A 19665-nucleotide genomic window follows, 5' to 3' on the forward strand; every position below is an offset into this window, starting at 1 on the left:
CTTGTTGGGGAGGTACAGGATGGCAACAACAACTGCTCGAGTTACACCAGGAACGCACAATCCCTCCATCAGCGCTCAGACTGTCCGCAATAAGCTGAGAGAGGCTGGACTGAGGGCTTGTAGGCCTGTTGTAAGGCAGGTCCTCACCAGACATCACCGGAAACAATGTCGCCTATGGGCACAAACCCACCATTGCTGGATCAGACAGGACTGGCAAAAAGTGCTCTTCATTGACGAGTCGCGGTTTTGTCTCATCTGGGGTAATGGTCGGATTCGCATTTATCGTCGAAAGAAAGAGCGTTACACCGAGGCCTGTACTCTGGAGCGGGATCCATTTGGAGGTGGAGGGTTCGTCATTGTCTGAGGCGGTGTGTCACAGCATCATCGGACTGAGCTTGTTGTTATTGCAGACAATCTCAACGCTGTGCGTTACAGGGAAGACATCCTCCTCCCTCATGTGGTACCCTTCCTGCAGGCTCATCCTGACATGACCCTCCAGCATGACAATGCCACCAGCCATACTGCTCGTTCTGTGCGTGATTTCCTGCAAGACAGGAATGTCAGTGTTCTGCCATGGCCAGCGAAGAGCCCGGATCTCAATCCCATTGAGCACGCCTGGGACCTGTTGAATTGGAGGGTGAGGGCTTAGGCCATTCCCCCCAGAAATGTCTGGGAACTTGCAGGTGCCTTGGTGGAAGAGTGGGGTAACATCTCACAGCAAGAACTGGCAAATCTGGTGCAGTCCATTAGGAGAAGTTGCACTGCAGTACTTAATGCAGCTGGTGTCCACACCAGATAGTGACTATTACTTTTGATTTGGACCCCCGCTTTATTCAGGGACACATTATTCCATTTCTGTTAGTCATATGTCTGTGGAACTTGTTCAGTTTATGTCTCAGTTGTTGAACTTGATGGAAGAGACCCTCTTTACATACTGTAATGGTTGATAACATCTTGTGGCTTTTGCTCACATTTCTACACATTCTTACAGACCAATCCGTTATTGTTTTCATTGTGGTAAGGCTGTGTACAGTATATAAAGGGCTATATAGTGCAGTCTCCAACTAAGATCTTATAGGCAAAGGCAAACACAATGTTCTCTATCATTATTGGATGACTGGATTGAATAAACCTTCACATAGAACTTCATAGCTCACTTTGGTTACTGCCTGCAAATTATTGCATGTCAAGATGCATGTAAAAATAGCAACAATAGCAGCATGGGAATCCCATCAACATACAGTAGGGAAAAGGGGAAGGGGAACAGGATGTGCATCCGTCTCCATGTTGTCCAGCTTCCTGTGATGGCCTGCCTTGTTTCCACATCCAGAAATAACACGTAGCATAGGAGTAGAGACACATCATGGAGGGGGGAAAATAAGTATTCAAGTGAAAAACAGGTTTCAGCACCTTAGCTGCACTTACTCAATTAAATTAACTCATTAATAAGGGAGTTTGTTTTCATGTTTTGTGTATCAAATAAAGTAATTTTTTGTTTGAGAGAACCATCAGTTATTTTATCCGTAAAAGAACCATCAGTTTTGCCCTAATGCTACCACGCTGATTAAAATAATCAAAGCTTGATGATGAGTTGGTTATTTGAATCAGAGAATTGACAAACATTTTTTTTACTTATGCTCTAAACCAGAGTATCCAAAACTCTGTCCTGGGGCCCCACCTGGTTGCACATTTTGCCTTTTGCCCAAGAGACCAAGTTTTGGATACTCTGGTTTAGAGGATGAGTAAAACATTTTTTTGTAAATCCTCTATTTTGAGAATGGCAACTTCCATATGTTAATATAGCTCAGTTCTCATGTATTGAAGCAGAGGAGCATCCCCAAGAGACACCTTATTCTTCAGCTGTAAACTATTTTTCAGCAAACCTTAACTTTTGTCTCAAATCTGAGCTCTCTGCTGTGAGGAAGCAGGTCACAGTGTGGGGGTATTCTTCTGTTAGTAATGGAATGTTGCCTGATCTTCTTATGACATAAGACCTCAGTAAGGTTGCCCTGCATGCTGATGCAACCTTCAGCTGTTTTAATATCACCGACTATGGCCAAACCTACTCAAAGATGTGATTTACTGTACAAACTCTGGTACAGTAGTTTAGTGCCTGTCTGGAAGGCGTGAAAGGGTTTAGAGATATTTTGATATAGTTCATTCCGATCCCATATATGCAGTGTTCTTCAATCATGTCCCTGAAGACCCACTGAGCAGGCTTTTGTTCCATCCCAGTACTAACATATCTGATTCTAATCAAGTGGTTAGTTGATATTATTAGAGGAATCAGGTGTGTTATTGCTGGGCTACAGCAAAATCCTGCACACACAGTAGGTATTTTGAATGATGACTGAAGACCACTACACTGACGAATGGAGTTTGTGTAGACAATTAGTATCAGGCATAAATTATAGGTGTAATTTTCATCATATCGCTTACTCACGTAGCCAGTCCTTTCAGACGGTGTGTCTATTAGGGACTAGTTTACATTTGGAACTGGACAAATGTAAAGAGAGGCCCTCAAGTTAGCTGTGTGAGATACAGAAGGCAATAGCTTCCTCTGGTGGATGAAAATCATCAAATGAATACAGGAGATGATGATGATTCACCACCAGGGGCTGCCAAGTGCTGGGGAATTATTCATGCAGCCACAAGCTCTGTATCTCTCTTGACTAGGATTGAGATATATGGGGGTTTTCTCCAGTGACAGTCACACAATTTCAACCATAGTTTATAAATCTGTAATAAACAGTTAGAAAACAATCAATACATTTACAATTAACAGTATAAACTCCTTCTAAACCCCCTTATAAATCAGTGCAGTTAATCTACAGAATAGTGCTCTCAGAAACAGAGAGACACAGAGAGTGTGTAGACCCACCTAACCTTCTTTGCTCACCAACTTCTGTTACAAGATTAAGTAAATTTACTCAACTTGTCAGTTACACAAGTTTAGAGGTACCTGACACAAACATCTCCCAAACCAGGGGTTTAATCTGTGGTCATTAGGCCTGGAATAGATCTGCTGGATGTCACTCCCTCTCTGTGCCTGGTGTTGGCTCACTGCCTCAGAGCTGTAACAGGGGTTGGTGCTAGATGGCACCTGCGAAGGGCAGCCATCCTGATTCTTGGAGGTACCATAGACATCATCAAGGAGAACAGTTGAAATGTTAAGTGATGGAAATGATGAAATAGTGCAGGACATGTCAATTAGGGCTCCCGAGTATCGCAGCACTAAGGCACTGCATCTTAGTGCAAGAGGTGTCACTACAGTCCCTAGTTCAAATCCAAACTGTATCACGTGTCCGGCCATGATTGCGAGTCCCATAGGGTGGCACACAATTGGACCAGCGTTGTCCGAGTTTGGCCCGGGGTAGGCCATCATTGTAAATAAAAAATTGTTCTTAAATAACTTGCCTAGTTAAATAAAAAATTAATTCAAGCATCAATACCAAATTCACCCTGTAAAAATGACCAGCCGTCATGATTTAGGACAATTATCCAGGGAACCTATGGAAAATAATTGATCATTCAGTTATTGAGTCCTTATTGGAAAATGTCCTATACATTGTGCACTTTTATTTACCTATCCAATGTGTGGGCCTTATTCTGATTCATCTGATCATATGTCAGATGCTCATTGTCAGTCACTAGCTGCAACCTGGATCAGGGGTAGACATAACATAGTGAATGTAAATCCATTACACTCCAATTAGTATGATAAGTTACATTTTAATTTAATATGTATTAATTTCTGGATGTCCATATTGTGTATGATATGGTATGCATTCCAATTTGTATGGTATGTTGCGAATTGCAATTCTTAAAAATATGTTACAAATTACAATCAAACAATATGTTATGATTTAGCAAAATGTATCATATTTTATGAATTCCAATTTGTTGAGGCTAATGTTAGCCAGGTGGCTAGGTGGCTAGCTAGGCTAAGGATTTTGGGTTAAGGTTAGGCGTTAGGTTAAAGGGTTAAGGTTAGGGGAAGGGTTAGCTAACAAGTAGTTGCAAAGTAGCTAAAAAGTAGTAATTCATTCAAATGAATTCATTGCTAATTAGCTCAAATGCTAAATTCCATGATGAGATTTGAACACACAACCTTTAGGCCCTACTTTCATTTTTATCCTGAAGTAAGTAAACTACTGTCTTATATAACCATACCTAACATAACATATCATACTATATTGAACATACATATGAATGCAACATGCAACAATTTCAAAGATTTGGCTGAGGTACAGTTCATATAAGGAAATCAGTCAATTGAAATAAATTCATTAGGCCATAATATATGGATTTCACATGACTGGGCAGGGGCGCAGACAGGGGTGGGCCTGGGAGGGCATAGGCCCACCACTTGGAAGCTTGACCCAGCCAATAAGAATATGTTTTTCCACACAAAAGGGCTTTATTACAGACAGAAATACTCCTCAGTTTCATCAGCTGTCTGGGTGGCTGGTCGCATGTTACCGCAGGTAAAGAAGCCGGATGTGGAGGTCCTAGACTGGCGTGGTTACATGTGGTCTGCAGTTGTGAGGCTGATTGGACATACTGCCAAATTCTCTAAAACGACATTAGAGGCAGTTTATGGTAGAGAAATGAATATTCAATGGTTGACATTTCTGCAGTCATCATGCCAATTGCACGCTCCCTCAAAACTTGAGACATCTGTGGCATTATGTTGTGTGACAAAACTGCACATTTTAGAGTGGCCTTTTATTGTACCCAGCACAAGGTGCACCTGTGTAATGATCATGCTGTTTAATCAGCTTCTTGATATGCCACACCTGTCAGGTTGATGGATTATCTTGGCAAAGAAGAAATGCCCACTAACAGGGATGTACACACATTTTTGCACAACCTTTGAGATAAATAAGCATTTTGTGTGTATGGAAATGTCTGGGATATTTTCTTTAAGCCCATGAAACATGGGACCACACTTTACATGTTGCATTTATATTTTTGTCCAGTATAATTTGACAGTCCCCGATTTATGTTTACTATGTTACGTCTAGCCTATGAGACCAGGCTGCTAGTTTCTAAAGCCCATACCCTGAATTAGTGCCGGGCAGAGGATACATAGCCTTTTCGTAACAGGTCTCTCAGAGCAAAGTGTGTTCACTGCAGCTCCACCCACACCGTGTAGGACGGATTAAGGTTCTATCCTTTTCTGAGAAGTGTGTAAACCTTCGGTGAGTCACAATCCTGTGAGTTATTTTGTTAGAATTCCAATGAAAATTCACTTCGGACATTGTTGTTGGAAATGAGCATTCTCGGTGCGCCCGAGTCTGTAGTTTATGTACCCTAAATGTCATATTTTGTCATTCGATGGTTTGCCGACAAAACCCGAAACCTAATTCTCGCGAACCACAAAGTTTAGCGAATTATTTGAAGTCGGACGAACCTGCAATAACTACAACGAGGGGACAAGTATCGGTGTACTATCACGGGAATATGGCTATGACAGATATATTTCTAATAGGCTACCTAGTTTTATAACTTTTGCTTTGGAGAAGATACGCAGTCGTGGAGGGAAGGTGAGTGTTGACATTGTGTGCAGGTTAACGGATTAAATGTAATATAAACCGACCAATATCACATAGCCTACTGTGTGGCTTGGCATGTTTACCAGCGATCATTTCATGAGTCCTAATGAGACATTGATGACCAGACTGTAGACTGGTCAGACTCTACTGTAGGGGAGACCCGGTGATGGCTGTAACACTTCTGGCATTTTTGTCAATTTCTCATAGATTGTCTGAGCTACTACATTCAAAACGTGATAGGAACAGCTTCCATCTGTCTGCTACAAATGGGTATAGGTATTATCTCTCTAAATAAAACAGATAAATTGTGACTGTGGAAACATTACCCCGCCTTCGGGTCAGTTGAAACAGGGCTTGGTGAAATGTAACAGTTTGAATAAATTGATAAATCACGACATTCAACTAAATATTGATAGCTTTTATTGAGAACATGAGAACAGCCGAATTAATAAAATGTTTATTTTTAAGTTTCATTAACTGGCCCTTCTCAACTAAACTACAACATCTGGACTAAACAATTGAATGTTTGTGGTGTCCCTTATGGGGAAAAAAACAAACAAATTAATTCCACATGTGAACACGTGTGATCTTGTGTGAATGACATGTGAAGTTAATGTGATCACGTGAAAACATGTTTCACATATGAAAACATGTTTTTGGAACACTTCATGTAACATTTCACATATGAAAATGTGTTTTTGGAACACTTCACATTAGATATTGAAGGGATTTGATTATCTGACAGGTTGCCCCAGTGTAACAGGTGTGAAATGGCTAGCTAGTTAGCGGAGTGCACGCTAATAGTTTTTCAATCGGTGACATCACTCCCTCTGAGATCTTGACGTAATTGTTTCGTGGCTTTTGTGGAGCAATAGATAACAATGCTTTGTGGGATACCTAGGCAGTTGTACAACTGAATGCATTCAACTGAAATGTGTCTTCCACATTTAACCCAACCCCTCTGAATCAGAGAAGTATGGTGGGGCTGCCTTAATTGACATCCATGTCTTTGGCACCCAGGGAACAGTGGGGTAACTGCCTTGCTCAGGGGCAGAACAACAGATTTTCACCTCGTCAGTTCAGGGATTCGATCCAGCAACCATTCTGTTACTGCCCCAACGCTCTAACCACTAGCCTATCTGCCTAGTGGTTTTGCTGATGTGTTCAGAGGGTCCCTGGTTCGAGCCCAGGTTGGAGAGGGACAGAAGCAGAACTGTTACATTGATGCTGTTGACCCGGATCACTGGGTGCTGCAGAAAAGGAGGCGGTGAAAGGGGGGTGAAATGACTAGCTAGTTAGCGGGGTGCGCGCTAATAGCGTTTCAATTGGTGACATCACTCACTCTGAGACCTTGAAGCAGAGCAAGGGAAACAACTACAAGGGCTGTGGCTTTTGTGGAGTGATGGGAAACAATGCTTTGTGGGAGGCAGTTGTTGATGTGTTCAGAGGGTCCTTGGTTCGAGCCCAGGTTGGGGCGAGGAGAGGGACGGAAGAGACATTGTTACACCAGGTAAAAAGTGATTGCATTCATTTTGGAACCGGGCTGCCTCCCGGGCGTGAGCCAGGTGCCCCGTTCAAAGCCCATTGCGAAGTCTGCTGAAAACAAAAGTGACGTAGATTAAGCACACAAATGGTATGTAATGGTCCCAGATAGTCCCAAACCATTATAAGTAAAGTAATGGTATGGTGGTTTTAAAGTAAGTGGTACGCTGTTCCATCTCAAATATAACCCCACCTGGGATTTGGACTCCCAGTTTCTGGATTTTAGGTGTGCTGATCTTTCTGCTGAGCAATAATGTCTGTAGCATTCCCCTACACATTCAATGCCTATAATAAATCTATGCACAGAGTGCCATCTGCAGTGCTCTTTTAGTTATCAGTTAATCTGACTTTTCTCTCATCGTTGATTGAATTGACATATTTCAGCAATTTGAGGGTATTATGTATGTTGTTTCAATGTTACTCCTGAATCATTATGAGAAATACAATATCATAGTTTTTCTTGAGCGTATATTTAACAAGTGCAGGAATACAGGTGTGGTGGCATAGCAGAAATATCATAATGCCGGCAACCAAGAAGTTGTGAGTTCAAATCCCAGATGATGACACATTAAATAATAATTACTGTATAACTATACAGTTGAAGTCAGAAGTTTACATACACTTAGGTTGGAGTCGTTAACTTGTTTTTTTAACCGCTCTACAAAATATAGAAAAACAGAAAACACTGGACAACTCTTCAGTAACTAACAGTTAATTTGGCATCGGGTCTATAGTTTTGGCAAGTCTGTTGTGTCATGCAGACAGTAGATGTCCTAAGTCATTTATCCAACAATTGTTTACAGACAGATTATTTCACTTAATTCACTGTATCACAATGCCAGTGGGTCAGAAGTTTACATACACTAAGTTTACTGTTCCTTTGAAACTTCTTATGGCTGCAGGGGCAGTATTGAGTAGCTTGGATGAAAGGTGCCCAGAGTCAACGGCCTGCTCCTCAGTCCCAGTTGCTAATATATGCATATTATTATAATTAGTATTGGATAGAAAGACTCTGATGTTTCTAAAACATATTGTATAACAGAACTCATATGGCAGGCAAAAACCTGAGAAGAAATCCAAACAGGAAGTAAGAAATCTGAGGCTGGTCGATTTTCAACCCAGCCCCTATTGAATTCACAGTGGGTTATGGATAAAGTTGCACTTCCTAGGCCTTCCACTAGATGTCAACCGTCTTTAGAAAAACTTGAATGAGGCTTCTACTGTGTGTTGGGACTGAAGGGGAGCTGAATGAGCCAGGTGTCTGGCAGAGAGCCACGGGCTGGTCACACGCAATTTATATGATGGCGACCTGCGTTCCATGGCTTCTCTACACACAAAGGAATTCTCCGGTTGGAACTTTATTGAAGATTTATGATAACAACACCCTAAAGATGGATTCTATACTTAGTTTGAAAAGTTTCTTCGACCTGTAATATAACTTTTTGAAGTTTTTGTCCGATGTTCGGCTGGACCTGCACGAGCGTTTGGATTTGTGTACTAAATGCGCTAACAAAAGTAGTTACTTGGACATAAATAATGGACATTACCAAACAAATCAAGCATTTATTGTGGAACTAGGATTCCTGGGAGTAAATTCAGATGAAGATCATCAAAGATAAGGGAATATTTATAATGTGATTTCTGTTGACTCCAACATGGATAATTTTATTTATTTTCTGAGCGCTGTCTCAGATTATTGCATGGTTTGCTTTTTCTGTAAAGTTTTTTTGGAAATCTGACACAGCAGTTGCATTAAGGAGAGGTATACCTATAATTCCATGTGTATAACTTGTACTTTCATCTACATTTATGATGAGTATTTCTGTTGAATTGATGTGGCTATACAAAATCAATCATGTTTTTGGAACTAGTGAACGTACGCGCCAATGTAAACTCAGATTTTTTTTATGTAAATATGAACTTTATCAAACAAAACATACATGTATTGTGTAACATGAAGTCCTATGAGTGTCATCTGACGAAGATCATCAAAGGTTAGTGATTCATTTTATCTCTATTTGTGCTTTTTGTGACTACTCTCTTTGGCTGGAAAAATGGCTGGGTTTTTCTGTGAGTTGGTGGTCACCTAACATAATCGTTTGTGGTGCTTTTGCTGTAAAGCCTATTTGAAATCGGACACTGGTGGGATTAACAACAAGATTACCTTTTTAAAGGTATAAAATACATGTATGTTTGAGGAATTTTAATTATGAGATTTCTGTTTTGAATTTGGCACCCTGCACTTTCACTGGCTGTTGTCATATCATCCTGTTAATGGGATTGCAGCCCTAAGAAGTTTTCAACAGCTTTGAAAATCCAGAAAATTGCCATGGCTTTTGAAGCTTCTGATAGGCCTTGAAATACATCCACAGGTACACCTCCAATTGACTAAAAGTATGTAATTTAGCCTATCTTCAAACCTTGCTTGACATCATGGGGAAATCAAAAGAAATCAGTCAAGACCTGGTTCATCCTTGGGAGCAATTTCCAAACGCCTGAAGGTACTATGTTCATCTGTACAAACAATAGCACGCAAGTATAAACACCATGGGACCACATAGCCGTCATACCGCTCAGGAAGGAGACGCGTTCTGTCTCCTAGAGATGAACGTACTTTGGTGGGAAAAGAACAACCGCAAAGGACCATGTGAAGATGCTGGAGGAAACGGGTACAAACGTATCTATATCCACAGTAAAACGAGTCCTATATCGACATAATCTGAAAGGCCGCTCAGCAAAGAAGAAGCCACTGCTACAAAACCACCATAAAAAAAGACAGACTACGGTTTGCAACTGCACATGGGAACAAAGATTGTACTTTTTTGAGAAATATCCTCTGGTCTGATGAAACAAAAATAGAACTGTTTTGCCATAACGATATGTTTGGAGGAAAAAGGGGGAGGCTTGCAAGTTGAACACCATCCCAACCGTGAAGCACAGGGGTGGCAGCATCATGTTGTGGGAGTGCTTTACTGCAGGAGGGACTGGTGCACTTTACAAACTAGATGGCATCATGAGGAAAGAAAATTATTTGGATATATTGAAGCAACATCCCAACACATCAGTCAGAAAGTTAAAGCTTGGTCGCAAATGGATCTTCCAAATGGACAATGACCCCAAGCATACTTCCAAAGTTGTGGCAAAATGGCTTAAGGACAAGAAAGTCAAGGTATTGGAGTGGCCATCAGTAAGCCCTGACCTCAACCCTATAAAACATCTCTGGGCAGAACTGAAAAAGCGTATGTGAGCAAGGAGGACTACAAATCTGACTCGGTTACACCAGCTCTGTCAGGAGGAATGGGACAAAATTCACCCAACTTATTGTGGGAAGCTTGTGGAAGGCTACCCTAAACGTTTGATCCAAGTTAAACAATTTGACAGTGGTATGGTAGTCCCTGGGTACGGGATTGGTGGGCCCATCAATTTCATTCCCAGCATCCAGACATCCTTAGGCGCGTCACAACTAATGCTGACCTTTGCAGCCATTAGCTATCTTCAATTTATTTACATGTTCAAACTTTAGTTGATGTAAGTTAACAATGCTATGTCTACACACGCTGGTTATAAACCTGATTTCAGTTTGGTGAATCTAACGACAAAGCAGGTGATGCCAGCGCAAAAACAAATTTGGTGAAAAAAAATGTATTTCTTACCTCAATCAGATTAATGTAATTAAAATCTGCAGTTTATCACAGGGTCTTGCTTCTTCAGATAAGCGTTGAGGACTAAACTGACCATGTGCACAGTGAGTCTTATGATTCTAGCTTGTCCCTGATTAAACATATTGAGAGTGTTACAACTATCCTGTGTTAGAACCATCCCGATGTCCCCTAATTTATTTAACATGTTAATTGGCCTAGGTCAGGTAGCCCACAGTGGCTGACCAGACCTGGACTGTTTAAAAATGAATAAGAATTCACAATATTTCATCATACTGTACCTCATTGTATAATTTCTCACTGTACATGAAGTTGCACTGATACCTAGTTAAATTTTATTCACTTGCATAATGACCAAATAACTAGTAACTAATGCAAAAAGAACTGGCCCAGTTGCTTCAAATCTAGTTTAATATTTGTTTTATACACCTTCTCTGAAAGTACAGTTTAGGCCTACAGCTGAGTAATTACAGCTGATGTGGTTCTAACACAGGATAGTTGTAACACTCTCAATATGTTTAATCAGGGATAAGCTAGAATCATGTGACTCACTGTGCAATATAGTTACAGATTGCAGAAGGGCAACTTCATGCAAAATGTTCCCCAACTCCTGTCTCCTGATCTATAACCAAATATATAAATGAAAGGCCAAATGAAGAAATAGCCAGTGAAGACATGAATGCAACCATCTAGCTTGGTATTTGAATACAATAAAAATATAGGCCTGGTTTGACAGTTTTACATTCTAGAAGGTTATACACTGTCTGAAATCTTTTGAGCAGGTGTTGGCCAACCATATTGTGATGTGGATCTCTTCCCATCTTTGTCTTGTGTGTTGGTCAGTAATGTATTCAGGTTTAGAGAAAAGGTTGGGATGAGCTCTTAAGTTATCACAGCAGCCAAATGCACCAGGGCAGTTGTAACATCTCAGTCATAGTATCTCTAGGGTCTCTGTTAAATGAAATTGTCGGTCTTTTTGCATTTGATATTCTGGTAGAGATATTATATAGTCACTGCATTTGTAACAACACTTTCCAGACTCTGTTGTGTCCTGCTTTTCCCAACATACGTCATCATGAGGTTATCTGTCAGGTCGAAATCATCATCATCATTAATGAATGAATGATTAGGCCGCTACTTGGGAGACTGCATAAATTATCAAATGCTGGCCAAGAGGTTATACAGCTTTGCTACTGAGGAACATCTCATTAAGCCATTAAAAGTCACATCCTCCCACCATCTGATAAAGTCAGGTACATAACACGGTGTCAGCAAAGGCTATTTCTGGCACCAGCCACCTCAGTGATGATTGATTTGACATGTATGGGTCATGTCTGAAGCCTTGTTTTCACGATGAGGGCAATAGTAAATGTGTTATGTCCTACCATCCCTTTCATGAGTAGCTAATGAGAACGTTGCCCAAACCCTATTGTGGGGCAGTGAATACACTGAATGAGAGATTCAGGGATGAATAATTCATGTGTGATATATTTTTCATGAGGGAATGAATGAATAATGGAGGAGCTTGGAAATAAGTGACACTGACCGATATAAAGGGCTAATTTTAGACATATCCATGGCTGAAACTCAGTGGATTATTCTATGAATAACTATGGGCTGATGATTCTAATGACACAGGCAACTTTGTAATGTGCTGTCGTCTGAGAGGCCAATTCTAGAACACTGCTGTCGTCAGAGGCCCATTCTAGAAAACTGCTATAGACCCCGTCTGTATTAGAACATAGTGACACTGACCAGCTGTGGGGAAAACAACATGTGGTTACCTAGGTTACCCAGGTGGCTCACTGCAAAAGCTTGACCTTTTTCAAGCTTAATTTGTGTTTTCTGCTAGTTTTAGTCAGTTGCAAAACTACATTGAAGAAAAGTACATGTCTAAAGATTATTTTCAACATCGGCTGCTGCCTAGCATTCTCACTACTTAGAAAAATATAATATTGTAGGGCTTCCCTCGTGCCCCTGTTTAAGAAAATGCGAGAGACCAGAACATTAAAGTGGAACAACCAGCGTTTTAATTACTTTGTCTGTTTCATATTGGCAATCATAATATCAGTCAAAAAGATACAAATCCCAGTTTATGCTAAGAAAATACAACTTTATAAGAGGTTTTAAAAATAGGTTATATTTGACTCAATATTTCATGGTGTACACTAAGGCATTGTTGGCAGAATAGAGGGATGCAGTTCAATTCATTATACATTTCTTGGTAATCCAAAAAATATTGCTATCAGGTTGTAAATCCCAGTCCATTTGGGAGGCACTGTTTCAGTTTCAATGACTCAATATTTTGGACAAAAACTGACAAATGGAACTAAGGGTGGGAATGTCGATACTAGCAAGGACAATGATCACAAGTTAGTCATAACGTGGCTAGTAGGCTATCATATCTACAGTTTAAGTCTGAAATTTAAATACACTTTTATTGGAGTCATTAAAACTCATTTTTCAACCACTCCACAAATTTCTTGTGAACAAACTATAGTTTTGGCATGTCGGTTATGACATCTACTTTGTGCATGACAAGTAATTTTTTTCCAACAATTGTTTACAGACAGATTATTTCACTTATAATTCACTGTATCACAATTCCAGTGGGTCAGAAGTTTACATACACTAAGTTGACTGTGCCTTGAAACAGCTTGAAAAATTCCAGAAAATTATGTCATGGCTTTAGAAGCTTCTGATTGTCACGCCTTGGTCATAGTATTTTGTGTTTTCGTTATATATTTGGTCAGGCCAGGGTGTGACATGGGTTTATTTTGTTGTGTTTCGTATTGGGTTTTTGTAGGCATTGGGATTGCGGCTGAGTAGGGGTGTAGCATAGGTTTGGCTGCCTGAGGCAGTTCTCAATCAGAGTCAGGTGATTCTCGTTGTCTCTGATTGGGAACCATATTTAGGTAGCCAGGGTTTCCACTGTATTTTGTGGGTGATTGTTCCTGTCTTTGTGTTTGCACCAGATAGTGCTGTTTCGGTTTTCACATTACGTTTATTGTTTTTGTAAGTTCGTGTTTCTTTATTATTTTAATAAACATGGATTGCAATAGCCACGCTGCATTTTGGTCCGACTCTCCTTCAACGGAAGAAAGCCGTTACACTGATAGGCTAATTGACATCTTTTGAGTCGATTGAAGGTGTACGGTTTGCAACTGCACATGGGGGCAAAGATCATACTTTTTGGAGAAATGTCTTCTGGTCTGATGAAACAAAAATAGAACTGTTTGGCCATAATGACCATCGTTATGTTTGGAGGAAAAAGGGGGATGCTTGCAAGTCGAAGATCACCATCCCAACCATGAAGCACGGCGGTGGCAACATGTTGTGGAAGTGCTTTGCTGCAGGAGGGACTGGTGCACTTTACAAACTCGATGGCATCATGAGGAAAGAAAATTGTGGATATATAGAAACAACATCTCAAGACATCAGTCAGGAAGTTAAAGCTTGGTCGCAAATATGTCTTCCAAATGGACAATGACCCCAAGGCTCCAAAGTTGTGGCAAAATGGCTTAAGGACAACAAAGTCAAGGTATTGGAGTGGCCATCACAAAGCCCTGACCTCAATCCTAATAGAACATTTGTGGGCAGAACTGAAAAAGCATGTGCGAGCAAGGAGGCCTAAAAACCTCACTCAGTTACACCAGCTCTGTCAGGAGGAATTGGCCAAAATTCACCCAATTATTGTGGGAAGCTTGTGGAAGGCTACCCTAAACGTTTGATCCAAGTTAAACAATTTAAAGGCAATGCATTTTGCACAAACAGTCCTTATAAAATTATGTCCTGAATATGAGATGTTTAATTTTGGATGCCATGTTCAGACATTCACAGTACCAGCAGCATACACAGTCATCCAAACCGGAAAATGTAAGCTACATTAATCCTAGTGCTAACTGAAGAAATATTGATATAACACTAGCGGTGATATTTAGATAACGCTTAGCTGACAGAAAACACTGAATTAGTTAATGGCAATTACTATTTATAATTTGTCACATTACGGTTGAGCTCAACATTGATCTAAATAATTTAGTAAAACACTTTCTTGAAATCGAAAGTAATCCAACAATGGGTTTGTGCACGCTTGTTTTTTGCGTTAACCAAAGATGATAAGAGGAGACGGGATGAGTTGTCTGTTTGCTGTACGCATGTCGAAGGGGCTGTGTCGTCTACAATCATTCACTTCCCTTAACTTCCCGGCAATGAATTTACATGAAAGATGAGTGAACCAGTCCTTCACCTCATTATAACATCTTTGGTCTGACAGACTTTTACGTGACACCCAGAATGCATTGTATAATGTCAGCAAACATGGAGCCACACATAGATGGCACATAGCTTAGCATTAGCTCATTATGATAAGTACAACCTTCAAAAAAGCATTTTACATACATCATAGGTGTCTGTTACAACTATGTAATAATTGTCACAAGTAATTGAAAACGTGAATAAAACTGTAAATATATTAACATACATATATAATTCATGCTACAGTAGAAACGACAGCATGATAGAGAAAATAAGGCACTTCCATAGAAAAGCACACTTGTCCAAAGTTATTATTTGTAAGGAAAACAACAATGGTGGCAAAGTGAGCACCAGCCAGAAAATGTGCCAGTTCGTGCAAGTCTGCATACTTGATGTGTGGACAAAATGGGTAAGGGCTGTCCTCGAAGAGGGAAAGCCTGAAACATAAATTGTCCGCAACACTGAAATTGGCTACTTGTATGTGAATTAATGAGGCAAAACACACCTCAATTCAAACTGTTGTTAGAAAATACAACTTGTTAGAAAATAATTTGAAATTGACATGTTGAAACAGCCTATAGGTAATTAGCAGGCAGTGTGTGTGTTAACTGCCTGTTGCGTAACAATCACATTTTGGAACAGTGAATGCATTCTGACATCACGTACATAAAACAACTCCTGCTGGGGCGATCGTTAGAGATATTTGGAACTCACATATGAAAAGGTTAAAAAGTGTATTCTTCCTGGGGTTGTATATGAACAGGTTTTTATAAGATTTCATGTTGCTAAAATTCTGCCAGTTCCACTTTAAGTGGGTCAAGACCAACAAACAGACTATACAGCTACAAGTAGTGAGTGGAGTTACAAACAGACTGTACTAAACAAGTTAAATATCTTACCTGTGATGAAATGTTTTCCACACACATAGCTTCGTGTTGCCTACTTGGACACCGAGTCCCCACTCTCCCACACCGAATAGCCTGAGGGCTCTTCTTGCAAGCTCTATTTCCCTAAGTGGGAGCATTGCAAACCGTAGGTCGGGATTATTTACCTGGCAACATGTACATTGTACAACACAGCAGCTTTTCTGCATTTTTTTTGTTATTTCTGTATAAAATTAATGATGAAGTTGCCTATTTTTTACAATGCTGGGAATTATTGCGTGAATACCGACTGGGACTATTGCTCGAGGCCAATTCTAGCAAACCGCTATCGTCTTAGAGGCCATTTATAAAATACTGATATCGTTTGAGAGGATGTCTGAGAAGCTAATTCTATAACCGATTGTAAAGGAAGAGAAACACCCAGAGAGAGTACCAGACTTCTTAGGTAGTTGTGGAAATGTTGTGGAAACAACACTGATTCAACGAGTGTGTGCCCAGTAGGTAGCTACAGAAAGGTGCCAGTTATGAAACTCCCAGCAGCGATCCTTTCAAGGCCTCCGAAGTCTTACTAGCAGAGTTTTTTTTCCTGTCCAGGGTCAATATTACATTCCAAATAGCTTGAAAAGTTTTTTATAGGTTTTTTTTCTTCCAGTTAACTGCATCAACCATTGGCAGTTTGATATGTTAAACCCTAAGGAGTGCTTGTACTTATTGCAAAAAATAACTTTAGTCTCTGTTTAAGGCAGTTTGATTGATTTATAAGGTATGAGTGTTTTTCAGCTGACACTTCATCCCTCTAGCACATGTCCTTCTGTCTATTTGACTCCTATTCAGAAGAAAAAGTAAGGCCTTTTGTGTTCAACTATTCATTTGAATGGAATAGCCTAACAGAGACAAATATTTAGCCCGTCATCAGATTTCTTGTTCTGAAAAGCCACAGTGTGTCAACCTGACCTGACCTCGGTAAAATCTTTCCCTTGTGATGGAAGGCTGAGCAGCCCTGTGTGACCCTCTCCTGGGGTCCCGTCCCGGGATGTGGACTCTGGCAGGGTGCCCACGGCCCAGCTCCCCCCAGCATGGTGGGCCACTCTGGGCTAGGTCTCCAGGAAGTATCTCCCCTGGGCTGGGGTGTTCCCATACAAGTCAAACAATGAATAAACAGCGATTGGACCGACGCGGATCTGCATAATCTGATGCTCAAGCATTTCTTTCTCTGAATCTTTTTATATGAATTTAGGTCGCTAGTGATTTACAAACAATATGTCCCCAGAGAGAGGTGGAATATGGTATATGGCCTGGGATAGAGATGTAACCTCTAAAGAGGACATGATAGTAGGGATGTAAAGGTCATGTATCAGGATGGAGACAAGGCAGTGAGTTATCCGGTTTAGTTATGTTTAATAACTCTCTTATTAACATGCAGTCCACAGAACTACTATCTGCTAGTCCTCATTGCTAGGTTAGTCTTATTAGCATAGTCCGCTAGGTCAGTCACATCTGGTTATGATGACACGCATAACATCTGGTTATGATGATGACACACGACAGTTATTGGTCAACCAAATGACCATGGTCACCAGAGTGTGAATTACGGGGAGCCCAGGGGGGTCTCAGATCCCCGAATGAGACATGAGACCGCCTAAATGCAACAAAGTCAAACTGATGCTAATTTAACCATTCTCCTATTGGTTTATAATACAATTTGAGACGAGGCAACGAAGAGTCGTCTTGATTGGCTTGACTGGCCATTAGATTGGGGATGAAACCCGGGGAAAGGCTGGCCGATGACCCAATGAGGGTGCAGAGCGCCTTCCAGAATCGGGATGAGAACTGAGGACCATGTCACCCGGAAGTCCATGGATCTGGAAAATGTGCTGGACCATGAGCTAAGCCGTCTCCTTGGCTGAGGGTAACTTGGGAAGGGGAATGAAATGGGTGGCTTAGGAAAACCTATCCACTACCGTAAGGATAGTGGTGTTGCCATCGGATGGAGGGAGACCAGTGACAAAGTCCAGGGATATATGGGACCAGGGGCGGTGAGGAACAGGGAGTGTTTGAAGGAGGCCTGCTGTGGAGTCTTACTCTGTGCACACACAATGCAGGCGGCGATGAACGTGGAGACGTCAGGAACCATGGTGGGGCACCAAAACCATTGTCGGAGGAAAGCCAGGGTCCGGTGGTAGCCGGGATGGCAGGTGAGGTTAGAGGAATGAGCCCAGGGCAGTAGGAGATGGTCAAATGAAAATGAGTGAATAACCGAGCCCAATGAGCCTGCCTTGATTGGAGGCTCTTGGTGGTGCAGAGATATTCCAGATTCTTTTGGTCGGTCCACACTAAGAATGGATGTTCTGCCCCTTCCAGCCAGTGTCTCCACTCCTCCAGCCCCATCTTGACCTCAAGAACTTCACAATTTCCCATGTCGTAGTTCTTCTCAGCGGGATTAAGACCGTGGGAGAGGAAGGGTCAGGGATGCAGCTTTTGATCCTGGACAGAACGCTGGGAAAGGACGGCCCCCACTCCAACGTCCGAGGTGTCGACCTGCACCACGAACTGACGGGAGGGGTCTGAATGGATTAAGATGAGGACTGTGGTGAATCGATGCTTGAGATCTGAAAACGCTTGTTCAGCAGCTGCGGACCACGTGAACAAAACCTTGAGTGAGGTGAGTGCAGAGAGGGGGGGGAGCCAGGGTGCTGTAGCGGTGGTAGGAAAGAGCAAACCCCAAGAAGCTTTGAAGCTACACTCTGGAGGTGGCTTGGGGTTACTCCACCACCGCTCTCACCTTGTTAAGATCCATCTGAATGTCCCCTGCAGTGATGATGTATCCCAGAAAAGAGAGTGGAGCGATGGAATTCACATTTTCAGCTTTAACAAACAGCTGGTTCTCCAGGAGGCGCTGGAGGACTTGTCGGATGTGGAGAACATGCTCTTGAGCCGAACTGGAAAAGATAAGGATGTCGTCGAGGTAGACATACACAAGCCGTTTCAACATGTCATGGAGCACGTCATTGACCAGGTCCTGGAACACTGCGGGAGCATTGGTCAGTCCGAATGGCATAACTAGGTACTCATAGTGCCCACTAGCCGTGTTAGACAGTCTTCCACTCGTCTCCTTCCCGTATCCGAACCAGATGGTAGGCGTTCCGAAGGTCCAACTTTGAGAAAATGGTCGCCCCCTGGAGAGACTCGAAAGCCGAGGAGAAGAGTGGTAAAAGGGTAATGTTTCTTTACCGTGATGTCATTAAGCCCCCTGTAGTCAATACGCGGGCGCAGAGTCCTTCTTGTCCTTCTTCTCCACAAAGACACAAGGAGAGTTTTAGAGAGGAGTGCGAGTAATAGGAGATGGGAGACTCCCTGTATGGCCCACAGCTTACCTCCGTCATGAAATCCTCCAGACTAAGGCAAACGGTGGATTGTTGCTCCAACACCACCCTAGCCCAGGCGGGCACCCCCCGGGCATCAGCGTTATAAGATACACTATCTTCGAATGATCCAAAGCAAACAAAGATTGCTGTAGCTCGAAGATGAGGGAGCACTGGGAGAGAAATGACCGGCAGGTTCCAGGATCCCCAGCGTAGTGCTCCTGGAGGAGGTAAGCGGGATTCTCGGGAAACTGGGGTAGGCTGGAGAGAAGCACCGTTGGTAGAGGGGTTACTGGGAGTCTGGAAGTTCACCGTTGTGGCTTGCTGCCTAGTATATAGTCCGCAGAATTGTTCCAACAATGCATGGAAGGCATGGTCGTGGCGTTCCGCAAAGATATGGAGT

The 19665-nt window shown here is 41.8% G+C and overlaps 1 protein-coding gene across 3 annotated transcripts in view; it reads left to right on the top strand.

The window, feature by feature from the left end:
- Nucleotides 1-5057: 5057 nt before the first annotated feature.
- The window catches only part of LOC112228592 (glycerophosphodiester phosphodiesterase domain-containing protein 5), a 44001-nt gene continuing 29393 nt past the window's right edge, over nucleotides 5058-19665 (top strand). Inside the window, exon 1 of one of the 3 annotated variants that reach the window (XM_024394045.2) lies at nucleotides 5058-5219. The gene's annotated coding sequence lies outside the window, so the exon portion shown is untranslated. The other 2 variants (XM_024394042.2, XM_024394044.2) reach the window with 2 other exon arrangements.

Source organism: Oncorhynchus tshawytscha, linkage group LG30 (genome assembly GCF_018296145.1).
Source record: "Oncorhynchus tshawytscha isolate Ot180627B linkage group LG30, Otsh_v2.0, whole genome shotgun sequence".
NCBI classification, from domain to species: Eukaryota; Metazoa; Chordata; class Actinopteri; order Salmoniformes; family Salmonidae; genus Oncorhynchus; species Oncorhynchus tshawytscha.